The following is a 14,399-nucleotide window of genomic DNA, read 5'->3' on the forward strand; positions in this document are numbered from 1 at the left end:
TAGGCCTGAGAACAAGATGGCACTTTTCGCTAGTTTGACGCCCAGTGGTGAGTAGCCCGGCGGTTTTTTTTTAAACAGGAGTAGGCCTGAGTACAAGATGGCACTTTTCGCTAGTTTAACGACCAGTGGGGAGTAGCCCGGCGGTTATTTTTTAAATAGGAGTAGGCCTGAGAACAAGATGGCACTTTTCGCTAGTTTGACGCCCAGTGGCGAGTAGCCCGGCGTTTTTTTTTTTTAAAAGGAGTAGGCCTGAGTACAAGATGGCACTTTTCGCTAGTTTAACGACCAGTGAGGAGTAGCCCGGCGGTTATTTTTTAAATAGGAGTAGGCCTGAGAACAAGATGGCACTTTTTTCTAGTTTGACGACCAGTAGGGATTAGCCCGGCGGTTTTTTTTAAATAGGAGTAGGCCTGAGAACAAGATGGCACTTTTCGCCAGTTTAACGACCAGTGGGGAGTAGCCCGGCGGTTTTTTTTAAATAGGAGTAGGCCTGAGAACAAGATGGCACGTTTTTCGATAGTTTAACGACCAGTGGGGAGTAGCCCGGCGGTTTTTTTTAAATAGGTGTAGTCCTGAGAACAATATGGCACGTTTTTCTAGTTTGACGACCAGTGGGGAGTAGCCCGGCGGTTTTTTTTTAAATACGATTAGGCCTGAGACCAAGGTGGTACTTTTTTTAATAGAAGTAGGCCTGTATATCATAACAGAGATCATAAGAATGTCTATGTAAAATTGTAGTACAATCCGTTGAGTAGTTTAAGTGTGAAAACAAAACAAACAAGTTCACTTTTTATAACATTATTAGGACATAGGCTTAATAGTTGACGTTTTTTAAAACTAAATGGAACAAAAATATATGTATTAGTATTATTAAATCAGTATAACTCTAAATTGATATTTAATTTACTAGTTAAATAATTTACTACAAAATGTAATTATTTATATTTGTTCGTGCTTCGACGAAGATCGTTATAATTTGAATACAGTTCCTTAATTATCTAACATCACAATGCTTGGAAGTGAAATTATTCGAGTAGTAATTTTTGAGTAATTTTTCTCTAGTAGTAACCTGCAAATTAATGTTTTCGAGTAGCAGTTTGCAAGCTAACTTTCTTTCCGAGTCAAATTCTCTAGAACTTGTATGAGGTAACATTCAAATCACATTCACCGTATTGAAAAACAACGCGTACATGAGACCAACGAAACAACTGCCACGCCGCATAATATCACCCCTACCAGGCGTGTAATTGATCTGTAGGGCTTTTCCTGTAAATGTTTATTAATTAGCTTTTAATAGCCAACATAACGTTCGTGCAATATGATTACATTATTATTAAGTTTTATAAAATTAGTTTCAGTTAATGAAACAGGATTCAAATAATCATTATTAATAGTATAATTGCTTAAAATCTATATCTATATTATTATATAAAAATCTAATACTGTATGGCTATGTATTTGTGTGTGTGTGTGTGTTTGTGTTTTATTCAATTAAGTAAACACTACTTACATTAAAATTTTTAGGTTTCCTGGTTAAAGTATTGGCCAATTGTAATTTCCAAAATACCTTCGGGCGTCGCCCCATTGGTCTCGAAAGTTACAATACATTAAACAAATATTATTAATGTAATGAGCCTTTTAAGTATAATAAACTGACAGTATTTAGTATTAATTTAACCATTAATTTCAATTTGATTACGTTTAGAGTCTTGAAACCATACGTTAGGTTTTATAATAATTACAATTTCCCATTTTAGCATTTCTACAAACGCTTTTGCGTGTATAATAATAAATTCACAGGATAAAAAATTGGAAAATATTAGTCTAAATATAGTTTGAACGGAAAATTTGAAGAAATATTATGTATGCTATACTTTGATATTACTGTAATGCGTATATCTAAGACAAAGTTACAACAGCCAAAAATTTAATTTCTTAAACAATTTCAATTCAATTTCAATCTTTTTATTGTCGTAGACATGTATTACATGTATGACAAAAGTCAGTAGTACACATTATTAATAATTAACATATAAAAATACAATATTTGTATGAAAGTCAAGATGAGTAGGAACTAATTTTACATTAAATAATAAAAGAATACAAATGATTATTAAAATAGAGCTTAGGCTAGGAACTTCCCAACCGAATAAAAACAACCCTCTAATAGTTATTCTTTTAGTTGTTTTTTAAAAATTGTTTTTTCAGTTATATTTTTTAAATGACTAGGGAGCTTCCAAAAAGATCTAGCCCCTGAATTTTGAGGCAGTCCACCCGCCAGAGCCGAGCGATGTTGGGTTTGTCGCAGGTCTACTCGGGCTCGCGTGTTGTGGTCATGTATAGCAGCTCCATCTACTACATTTGCACAATGAAACCTGGCATAGATAATGGTCTCGTAGATATACAAAGATGGAAAGGTCAAAATGCTGTGCTCTTTAAGTGCATTTCTACATGAACTTCTGCGAGATATGCCAGCCACAACACGCACAATTCGTTTCTGTAAAACAAAAACCCTTTTTAGTTTTTTTTTTAATTAAAAACAAAAATTATTAGTCTACAAACTACAGTACTGTTGCTAATAAGACAACACCATTACTTACTGAATGTAATTATATTGCCAAGAAGTAAAAGTTTCTGTGTATAAGAAATTAATATCTACAACGAATGTTACCATTAAAGGTTGGATTGGAAAATACTAACCGTAAATTAATGTAGGCGGGACTGGAACTTGCGGACATTTCTATCGTAGACAAAAACGTATTACCTGACACCAAACCTCTCTCATGTTGAGTATAAGGAGGTGGAGATTATATTTAAAGGAAATAATCCACAGCTGTATTTAGGTTGGTTCTTGATCAATTACATATGTTCTTTCCACTTTCGCAGAATGTTCAATCCTATTCCTGAATACTTATGCTATATATTTCTGATTTCTATCAAAAACAACGTGCTGAGAATTAGTTTTCTCAACTAATTAATACATCTGAGACTAATTATATTTGTTGATTGACATTGCCACCATTAGAGACTTGTATTTCAAAGTTATAGTATATACAAGGTGTACATAAATTCCTGCACATGTATAATATTTTCTGAACGATAACAGATAAATAAACAAGATTTGGTACATCAAAACTACACCTAAAAATCTACTTTGTGAAGGAACTATCAGTTTTCTGTAAATATCATGGGGAGTCAGAAGGAAGTCTTAAAAAGGAGCATAGGTCAAATCATTTTAAAGGGCCTATCTAGCAGAGTTCAATGCCGCAAACCGCACTCAAAAAGATTGATCCAGAACAAAATTGCGGCTGTTCAAATGTTTTACTTGGTTACATTTTATTAGTAGCCATAACCCCAGTGAAGCAAAACTGCAACCAAAAGAATACTGCAGCTAAATACTATATTATGCTTGTCAGTTGTACGGAAGTGAATTATGACGTTAGTTATCCTCAAGGGTTACAAATTTGGTCCTAATATATTGATAACGGGGAAAACCTGAGAACAGTAACAATTAGAAAGCTCTTATCTTTGGGTCCCAGTTTGGACTTTCCTATTAGCCAGTCTATTCATAGAAGCTATTAATTCTAGTTTTCTTGTTTTAGTAGTGCTGTCCAACCTTTCTATCAGTGCGCTTTAGTACAAAAGAGTTTGTCGTATTTCTTGTAGTTCTTCAACTACACTATGTCGCTTGACGAACGTGAACGTATAACACTTCTTATGGTGGTTGGATGGGGAAACAACAGACGATCACATGAGGAAGCATGCCATTTATTTAATGACTACTTTCACGAGAGGCAGCCAATGTCTAGAACAACTGTAGGGAGAACTGTTCAACGCTTTATAGAAACAGGAAGTGTTTCCGATCGTCATAGGTCAGGAAGGCCCACTACTGCGACAACCGAAGACAACTCGTTAGATCTAGGGCAGTCATTTATTGAGAACCCGCAAGAGTCCCTACGCTCAACAGCACAAACTCATGGCATCTCTGTTACGTCTGTTAAAAAAATTCTGAAAGGGTCTAATTTTAAGCCTTATAAGGTTCATTTGGTGCACGAACACAACGAAGATGATTTCGATCGACTTATAGAATTTTGTGAAACTATGATGGCCAAAATAGATCGCAACGAAATTGATGTAAACAATATTGTGTCTTTAGACGAATGTTCATTTATGCTGAATGGAAGCGTCAACAGGCACAATTGCCGATACTGGAGTAGCGAAAATCCTCACTGATGCGGGAGGCACACACGCAGTATCCACTAAAGGTGAATGTCTGGCTTGGTGTGATAGGTACCCAGTTGGTAGGTCCTTTCTTTATTGAAGGAAATGTAAATGCAATATCATACCAACGTTTCTTGGAAAATGAAATTGCACCAGCACTTCAAAACATGGTTGGAGAACATTTCCAGAATATCTGGTTTCAACACGACGGAGCACCCCCACACTACGGCATCGACGTAAGAGCCTATTTACAACAACACGACATCTACAAAGCCTCAAAATTTAAATGAACTGAGACAAAGAATACTTCTGTTAATAGTTTTATGTGCGTCTTTCCAACTGCCAAATAAATGGAGGTGAACAATTCGAACATTTCCTCTGAAAACATTTGGTAAGTAAACATCTTTTTTAAACAAAACCTTTGAACAGCCGCCATTTTGTACTGGATAAATCTTTTTAAGTGCGGTTTGCGGCATTAAACTCTGCTAGATAGGCCCTTTAAAATGATATACATATTGACCTATGCTCCTATTTAAGATTTCCTTCAGACTCCTTGCGGGACGTCCCCATGATATTACAGAAAACTGATAGTTCCTTCAAAAAGTAGATTTTTAGGTGTGGTGTTGATGTACCAAATCTTGTTGATTTATCTGCTTTCGTTCAGAAAATATTATACCGGTGCAGGACTTTCTGTACGCCCTGTATTATAAATCGTAGCGATGTTAAGTCAGTGAATAGGTTAACTATAGCTAATGTTTTTCTAGTATATTCGCCTTTGAAAGCAGTATAAAAGCGATCACAAAGACTTGGTGAATAATCGAATCCTGTCCCTGGAATGGCTGGAAATTGTATTTATGTCCCTAAATGTTAGTCCTAAATAGGCAACATTGAGTTTGACGATGTTGAATATTATTGTATGTGAATTTGTTACATTTACAATATTGGACATATAAATAACCATAATGAAATAGCGAAGTAAATAATCTATTAAACACACTCAGTACAAGCGAATGAGATTAAAATATGTGACACGGAGTATAGCTTTGAGAATTCAATTTTTAATTATAAATTCAACCCAATCAATGCGTCTTACTAGAAAAGTGGTCAGGCATACTACCGGTTTATTTAACAAAGAGTGAACAATAAAACGATATACTGTGAATAATGAAAGACTGTAACGCAATATTCGAACTAAGGAGAATTGCTTTTGTGCTGGAAATAGGCACGGCAATATCCCTATGCCAATACAAAAAGAAGCAAAAGAAGGTTTTTTCTTGCCATATAATACACATCATCTCAAATATCAATATTCATTTGTACTTATTATGTGGATAAAGTATTGGACTTACTTTACACGTTACAGTATCCTGAGGGTCCCAACAATGCTCAGTTCCTAAATCCGATAATATTTATCAGAGAGTGAGTAAATTGCTTGTATGTCTGTTCAAATGATGCACCGAGAACAAAAAGCTTATAAGTATAACCGTTTTGTATATCACTTTTTTTAATACAGGCAACATCAAGTTTTATTATAATTTACACCGGATTTCATAAAGCACATCACTCAGAGAGATTTTACTTTGAGAAAGAATGTAGCAACAGCTTCTAATTTTGCTTTACACTAATTATTTGACACGCAACCTTGAGTTACATAACGGTGAATGTTACTCACCGGCATTTTGCTATGCAAAACTTTTCTCTCAGGGTTTAGAAAATGTCTTTTAAATTTTTCTCCGAGGATGATACAAACTCGTTCTGTCTGTTTTCCGGTGCGTAGAATATGCCGAGTACTAAAATAGAAATAAAATTAAATTTGTGTGATTCCTCAACAAAGCATAATCTACACACGATACGTGATCTATTTTTCAAATGTATGTTATTTAATTATTTTGTACACCAAAAATAACAAAATAACAAATTTAACTTTTAACATTTAAGGGCTATAAAAATTTATAATTCTAAAATATTTGTAACATTATTACAACATTTAAAGCAATTTTTCAACTAGTTACAGAGGTGTTACGTCTCCTTTTAAAAATATAATATCCATATCTAGTGGAAATTGCTTTATATTTGAATAATATTCAAATTATGTACCGCACGACATATTATACTACGTATAAACAATAAGGTAGTCAAAATACATTTATAGAGGATCTGAAAACTCCTGTAAATGGGATATGTAGCATTCAAGATTGAAGAAACCTCTTTAAGAACAAAGAACCTCTTTATGACATAATTATTTTTATTGTAAGAAATAATTTTAAATAAATACAAATAAATTTTGACATAAATATATTTTATTTTTTTTATTTTAAATTTATATTGCTTCTCTATTAAATATTTTAATAAATTTGGAAACTTTATTCAACGAAGTGTTTTCAAAACACACAGTAAAACCAGGTATTGAGACACACTCATTCAATTCAGAAACTTTTTCAATTCCAACATGTGATATCGAGTTGTCTGTTCATTACATGTATCTTAAGAAACATTGTACAGGTAAGGATTGTCATGTACTTTTCCCGTTGTTAACATTTTAAATTCGAACATGTGATATCGAGTTGTCTGTTCATTCCGTATATACATGTATCTTAAGAAACGTTGTACAGGTAAGGATTGTCATGTACTTTTCCCGTTGTTAACATTTTAAATTCGAACATGTGATATCGAGTTGTCTGTTCATTCCGTATATACATGTATCTTAAGAAACGTTGTACAGGTAAGGATTGTCATGTACTTTTCCCGTTGTTAACAGTTTAAATTCGAACATGTGATATCGAGTTGTCTGTTCATTCCGTATATACATGTATCTTAAGAAACGTTGTACAGGTAAGGATTGTCATGTACTTTTCCCGTTGTTAACATTTTAAATTCGAACATGTGATATCGAGTTGTCTGTTCATTCCGTATATACATGTATCTTAAGAAACGTTGTACAGGTAAGGATTGTCATGTACTTTTCCCGTTGTTAACAGTTTAAATTCGAACATGTGATATCGAGTTGTCTGTTCATTCCGTATATACATGTTATCTTAAGAAACGTTGTACAGGTAAGGATTGTCATGTACTTTTCCCGTTGTTAACATTTTAAATTCGAACATGTGATATCGAGTTGTCTGTTCATTCCGTATATACATGTATCTTAAGAAACATTGTACAGGTAAGGATTGTCATGTACTTTTCCCGTTGTTAACATTTTAAATTCAAACATGTGATATCGAGTTGTCTGTTCATTCCGTATATACATGTATCTTAAGAAACGTTGTACAGGTAAGGATTGTCATGTACTTTTCCCGTTGTTAACATTTTAAATTCGAACATGTGATATCGAGTTGTCTGTTCATTCCGTATATACATGTATCTTAAGAAACGTTGTACAGGTAAGGATTGTCATGTACTTTTCCCGTTGTTAACATTTTAAATTCGAACATGTGATATCGAGTTGTCTGTTCATTCCGTATATACATGTATCTTAAGAAACGTTGTACAGGTAAGGATTGTCATGTACTTTTCCCGTTGTTAACATTTTAAATTCGAACATGTGATATCGAGTTGTCTGTTCATTCCGTATATACATGTATCTTAAGAAACGTTGTACAGGTAAGGAATGTCGTGTAGTTTTCCGTTGTTATAGTTTTATTTGGTGTCCCATTGCAATTTGGACATACATTACAAAACACATAACTAAATGTTTGGACATACATTTTTATCCATTTAAATGATTGCATTTGTTTTAAAAGAAAATAAGAGTTTGTATTAAACAGAAAGTTGTGCAGTGCAAAATGTTTGCTTAAATTGCTTATGTGAAACGTAGTGATATATAACAACAAATACCATGCAGATTTATATTGCTTATGTGAAACGTAGTGATATAAGCACTCAGTCAGTATCAGTCACTCGAACTGGCCGGTCGTTATCGCTCTGCGCTCTGACTGAAGGTTAAGTGTAGCACGTGCTGTGTACAGGTTAGCTTAACCTGCTTGTACTGGACGTTACAGTGAATTCGTTCATTTTCGCCTAATTATGTCGGCTAACTGCAGCATTTGCAATTTGGTGTGTGACGATGAGAAGAGTTGTATAAAGTGTGTTGGGAAGTGTAGTGCAGTGATACATATTAACTGTGTTCCAAGCAAGACCCGTTCCAAACTCGAGTGGATGTGCGATGTATGCAGACTTGAAAAGGAGTCCGTAAGTAGTAAAAAATCGTCATCAACTGTAATAACTAAAGATTTTCTTATCTCAACCATGAACTCTTTCAAGAACGAAGTTTTTAGTGAGCTTCAAACCTACAGCAAAGAGTTTAAAGACTTCAAATCCTCCTTAGAATTTTTATCAGGGAAAATGGACAATGCCTCTGAATTAATGAATAAAATAACGGAAGAAATGAAAAGTGCAAAGGAGGAAGCCCGACTACTGCGTGAAGAAAACTCCAAGTTGCGCACGGCCGTGGAGGACCTGGAGATGAGAATGAGAGACATGGAACAGTATTCGCGGATCTCTAACATTGAAATTAGCGGAGTTCCTGTGTACCAGAATGAAAATTTGGAGAGTCTGCTGAGTGATATTTCCAAGGCCATCAACGTGGAGCTGAAGGAGGAGAGTGTCGAGGCGGCGCATAGAGTCCCCAGCTACAACAAGAAGCGAGCTGCCCCCATCGTCAAGTTCAAGTCCCGACGAGACAAGGAGACTTGGATCAACGGCTTCAAGGCGACGCGACCCCTGACAAGATCAACCCGAGGATGCCGAAGGAGAAGGTGTTCATCAATTAGCACCTTTCACCAGCAAACAAGCAACTCCTCTCCAAGACCAAGGAGGCTGCAAGGGACCGCGGCTACAAGTTCGTCTGGACCAAGGACGGGAAGATCTTCGCACGGAAGGACAGCGGCGATAGAGTATTGAAGATCACTGGTGAAACTAGTGTTAGAGACATGTGAGTACAGAGATGTACATAGTTTGTATATAACTTTATCATATAACAATCAGCCATGTATATTAGTTTAGCATATGGACCCAGAAAATAATATTTTGAATTTTGAATATTTAAGCAAGGATTTTTTTGCCTCCACTGAAATTACATTTAGCTGCATCCATATAAATATTAGAAGTTTGAGAAAAAATTTTGACATATTACTAGCCAGTTTAGCGAAATTAGACCACGAAATAGATTTAATAGTTTTATCAGAAATCTGGATTTTCGAAGAAGAAATTTACTTGTACAATATACCGGGATATTCTAGTTTTGCGAACTGTAACCAAACATACCGCAGTGGCGGTATTATAGCATTCGTTCGTGATACATTTAGAACCAGAGACAAATGCATAAAAATGACCTCCGCCGATATTTTAATTCTAGAGCTTAAAATAAAAAATTATATTTTAAATATATTTTGCATTTACAGACTACAAAGTCATACTTCACATAACTTCATTCAAGAACTAGAACCTATATTAAACCAACTTTCAACAAATGTAATTTACCTGGGTGATGCTAATATTTGCATAAAAATAAACAATGCAGAGGCGGAAGTATATCTTTCTTTAATGTACAATAATGGATTTTCTTCCTTTATTAACAATCATACTAGAATATCGCCAGAATCTTCCTCCGGCGTAGACCATATTTTTATCAGACATAAAAATCTAAACAAATTTGTATCAGGAAACTTTAAGTCCAAAAATACTGATAATAATTTAATAGCTTTGTTGATTAAAAATGAAAATAATGTTAACCGATTGTCTGAACATAGTAATTCTACTGTAACTTGCGAAAAAGTCAATTATGAAAACTTAAAGAATTTTTTTAATGATTATAACTGGAATAATGTGTTAACTGAGTTGAATGTAAACATTGCAGTAACAGCGTTTTATAATGCAATCCAAGAGGCCTTGTCATGTAGTAAGGAGACTAAAGTAATTAGATATAAATATCAAAAAGCAAAATACAAAAGCCCTTGGATTAATGAGTACCTTTTGAATAAAATTGAAAGAAGAAACAAATTAAGTAAAATAAAAAGAAAAAGGTCATATGACTTAGGGTTCAAAACATATTTCAGTAGTTTTGTAAATAAACTCAATTTAGATATTACTAAGGCTAAAGACAAATATTATTCAAGTTTATTTGATGCGTGTAAAGGTAACAGTGCTCAGCAGTGGAAGTTGATTAACAGCCTAACTGATAAGACAGATAAGCAGCTGATAACGTGTGTTCAAGACAGTGACGGCAACAATGTAGAGGATCCACAACAATTTTATTGGCAAACATGTTCAATGAATACTTCATAAACGCTCCCTTATCACTGGTGGCCGGCTTGCCCGACACTGGTGGAGTAGATGCATCTGGTTGCGTCTACCAAATAAACAACCTGTTCTTATACCCCGTATGTGAACAAGAAATTCTTAAAATAATCAAATCTCTCAAGAATAAGAAATCAGTGGGCAGTGACTCTCTCTCGGTTCAGCTGTTAAAGGAAATCGCTCCAGAAATTTGTCATGTATTGGTACATTTAATTAATATTAGCTTCTTAACAGGGGAATTCCCAACCAAATTAAAACAAAGTATTGTTGTACCGATCTTTAAGAATGGTAAGCGGGACCTCCTACACAACTATAGACCGATTGCTTTGCTTTCTGTGCTATCGAAGGTGTTTGAGAGAGCAATGAATGTAAGGCTCCTAGAATTTTTAAATAAACAAAATTTTTTCAGTACAAACCAATTTGGCTTTACTAAAGGGAAAAACACCGAGTTGGCAATAGTGGATTTTACTGAAGGCGTATACAAGGGTTTTAACAATAGCGAAAAAACATCGGGGATGTTTATAGACTTCTCTAAAGCCTTCGACCTTGTCGATCACGAAATTTTACTTAGAAAATTAGAAATAGCTGGGATAAGATGCATTCCCTTGATGTGGTTCAGAAGCTACCTATTTGGCCGCTCACAGCAAGTACGTATTCAGCAAAATTTAAGTCCACCAAAAATAATAACAAAAGGCGTACCTCAGGGGTCCGTGCTCTCTGCCTCTTTATTCTTAGTGTTTATAAACAGCCTATTAAATATCCCAATGTACGGAAAAAATCAGTGCTTTTGCTGACGACGTCTCACTTCGTTACACAAATAAACATTGGGCTCCCATTTGGACACAAATAACTGAGGATCTCAAATCACTTCGAAATTGGTGCAACAATAATAAAATGGTAATTAACGTTTCCAAGACCAAAATTGTGAATTTTGACCTTAGAGGGTTTTCTTTCGATACCGATTTACATTTTCACGTCGTTAATGAGTGCATCTAACCTTGCGACTGTGTTAAAATTGAGCAAGTTAATCAATTAAAATATCTTGGTGTTTACATAGACGATAACCTTTCATGGAAAACTCATACTTCACAATTACAGATAAAACTCAGGAAAAACATAAGGAAATTTTATTTTTTAAGAAATATTGTAAATTTAAATCTTATGCGGACCCTTTATTTTTCACTTATAAAGACTAAACTATGGAATTGAAAACTGGGGAGGGACAGACAAAGTGTCCATTAATCCGTTAATAGTAACGCAAAATTGTTCCAACCAAAACGTGCCTCTGATCCTCCATTATACAACCACTTAAAGATTCTTCCCTTGTCATTTATTTGTCTACAAAGTTTTAAAAATATTTTTTAATAGAAGTGGAAATTATGGCATCGACAGAGCCTATAACAATACTAGAAGTGTGGCTCGCGGGCTCTACACTCATCCTAAAGTAAAAAAATCAATTTTTAAAAAGAGTTTCATTTTTTTGGGCCCCAAAATTTACAATCAATTGCCAAATTTCGTTAAAATAAACAATAAAAACTGCAAACAATTTTTGGCTAAAGATAGAAAATGGTTACTGACTAAAGATGACATAAGTTATTTATTTACGATTTTATCGTAAGCTGCAATTAAAAACAGGTAGAATAGATATAGATAGAAACAGGTATCATTAGATTGAGTTATTTTCCTCACTTTAATTTGTATGTACGTAAAAATCTTTTTTTCACTTAGATGAAACAATTCTATGGTGTAATACTTTAATTTAATTTTACGTTTATTATGTTTTTAAAGCATATATTATTTTTGTATAAAGAGCTATTTTAGCAATAGCAAGCATAGACTGCGAGTGCTGTGGTGTCAACCAGGTACACAAGAAGATAGCTATGTAGACTGACTGTCAGTTTAAAACACTTAGTTAAGTTTTCTTTGCACTAGCCATCGCTACTTGTTCAGATGGCTAGTATTTCCACCATTTCATTTATTGTAAATTTGTACAAAGTTTGGAAAAAAATATTTCTTATTCTTAATCTTATTATTCTTATTCTTATATAACAACAAATACCATGCAGATTTATATTGCTTATGTGAAACGTAGTGATATATAACAACAATTACCATGCAGATTTATATTGCTTATGTGAAACGTAGTGATATATAACAACAAATACCATGCAGAATTATATTGCTTATGTGAAACGTAGTGATATATAACAACAAATACCATGCAGATTTATATTGCTTCTGTGAAACGTAGAGATATATAACAACAAATACCATGCAGATTTATATTGCTTATGTGAAACGTAGTGATATATAACAACAAATACCATGCAGATTTATACTGCTTATTTGAAACGTAGTGATATATAACAACAAATACCATGCAGATTTATACTGCTTATGTGAAACGTAGTGATATATAACAACAAATACCATGCAGATTTATACTGCTTATGTGAAACGTAGTGATATATAACAACAAATACCATGCAGATTTATAATGCTTATGTGAAACGTAGTGATATATAACAACAAATACCATGCAGATTTATACTGCTTATGTGAAACGTAGTGATATATAACAACAAATACCATGCAGATTTATAATGCTTATGTGAAACGTAGTGATATATAACAACAAATACCATGCAGATTTATATTGCTTATGTGAAACGTAGTGATATATAACAACAAATACCATGCAGATTTATATTGCTTATGTGAAACGTAGAGATATATAACAACAAATACCATGCAGATTTATATTGCTTATGTGAAACGTAATGATATATAACAACAAATACCATGCAGATTTATACTGCTTATGTGAAACGTAGTGATATATAACAACAAATACCATGCAGATTTATACTGCTTATGTGAAACGTAGTGATATATAACAACAAATACCATGCAGATTTATACTGCTTATGTGAAACGTAGTGATATATAACAACAAATACCATGCAGATTTATACTGCTTATGTGAAACGTAGTGATATATAACAACAAATACCATGCAGATTTATACTGCTTATGTGAAACGTAGTGATATATAACAACAAATACCATGCAGATTTATACTGCTTATGTGAAACGTAGTGATATATAACAACAAATACCATGCAGATTTATATTGCTTATGTGAAACGTAGTGATATATAACAACAAATACCATGCAGATTTATACTGCTTATGTGAAACGTAGTGATATATAACAACAAATACCATGCAGATTTATACTGCTTATGTGAAACGTAGTGATATATAACAACAAATACCATGCAGATTTATACTGCTTATGTGAAACGTAGTGATATATAACAACAAATACCATGCAGATTTAAATTCAATAAGCGGCCGAATATGGAATTATTCATGTTTGCTAACAAATGCCAAAATTTGCCTGAGGAAGATGAAACTTTTTCAATTATTTCGCTGTTGGTTTAACAAAACACAAGTATATTCCTGGAATGAATGTTATTTGTATTTGCTGAGTAAAATATGTAGAAAACCGACATCGTTTCTCACCCGTGTAATTGATATCGTGATATCGCAAATATTAAATAATATATATTCTTTTAAAATGCTTCAATAACAATGAAGTAACGTTCTAATTTAATAATACGACGAATTGGCAGTATTTTACTAACTTTCAAAATATATTTCATCGACACAATATCTATTTATATCTACCACGCTTTTCATTATATTCTCCAATTACATAGTATTATGTAATGATTAGTCTACCGTTTAATTTTATGGTACATTTCAAACTCCTAAATTAAAAATAGATACATAGTTGTAGAGTTACAGAAAAATTAAATGATTTAATTCCTTACGATATTTCGTAAACAGATGAATATTTATGGAAAATTAAATAA

At 33.5% G+C, this 14,399-nt stretch overlaps 1 protein-coding gene across 2 annotated transcripts in view; it reads left to right on the forward strand.

Moving 5' to 3' along the window:
• Positions 1-14,399, forward strand: part of LOC124356532 (leucine-rich repeat-containing protein 24) — a 341,675-nt gene that overhangs the window by 253,283 nt on the left and 73,993 nt on the right. The gene's annotated exons all lie outside the window — the stretch shown is intronic.

This window comes from Homalodisca vitripennis, chromosome 3 (genome assembly GCF_021130785.1).
Source record: "Homalodisca vitripennis isolate AUS2020 chromosome 3, UT_GWSS_2.1, whole genome shotgun sequence".
NCBI classification, from domain to species: Eukaryota; Metazoa; Arthropoda; class Insecta; order Hemiptera; family Cicadellidae; genus Homalodisca; species Homalodisca vitripennis.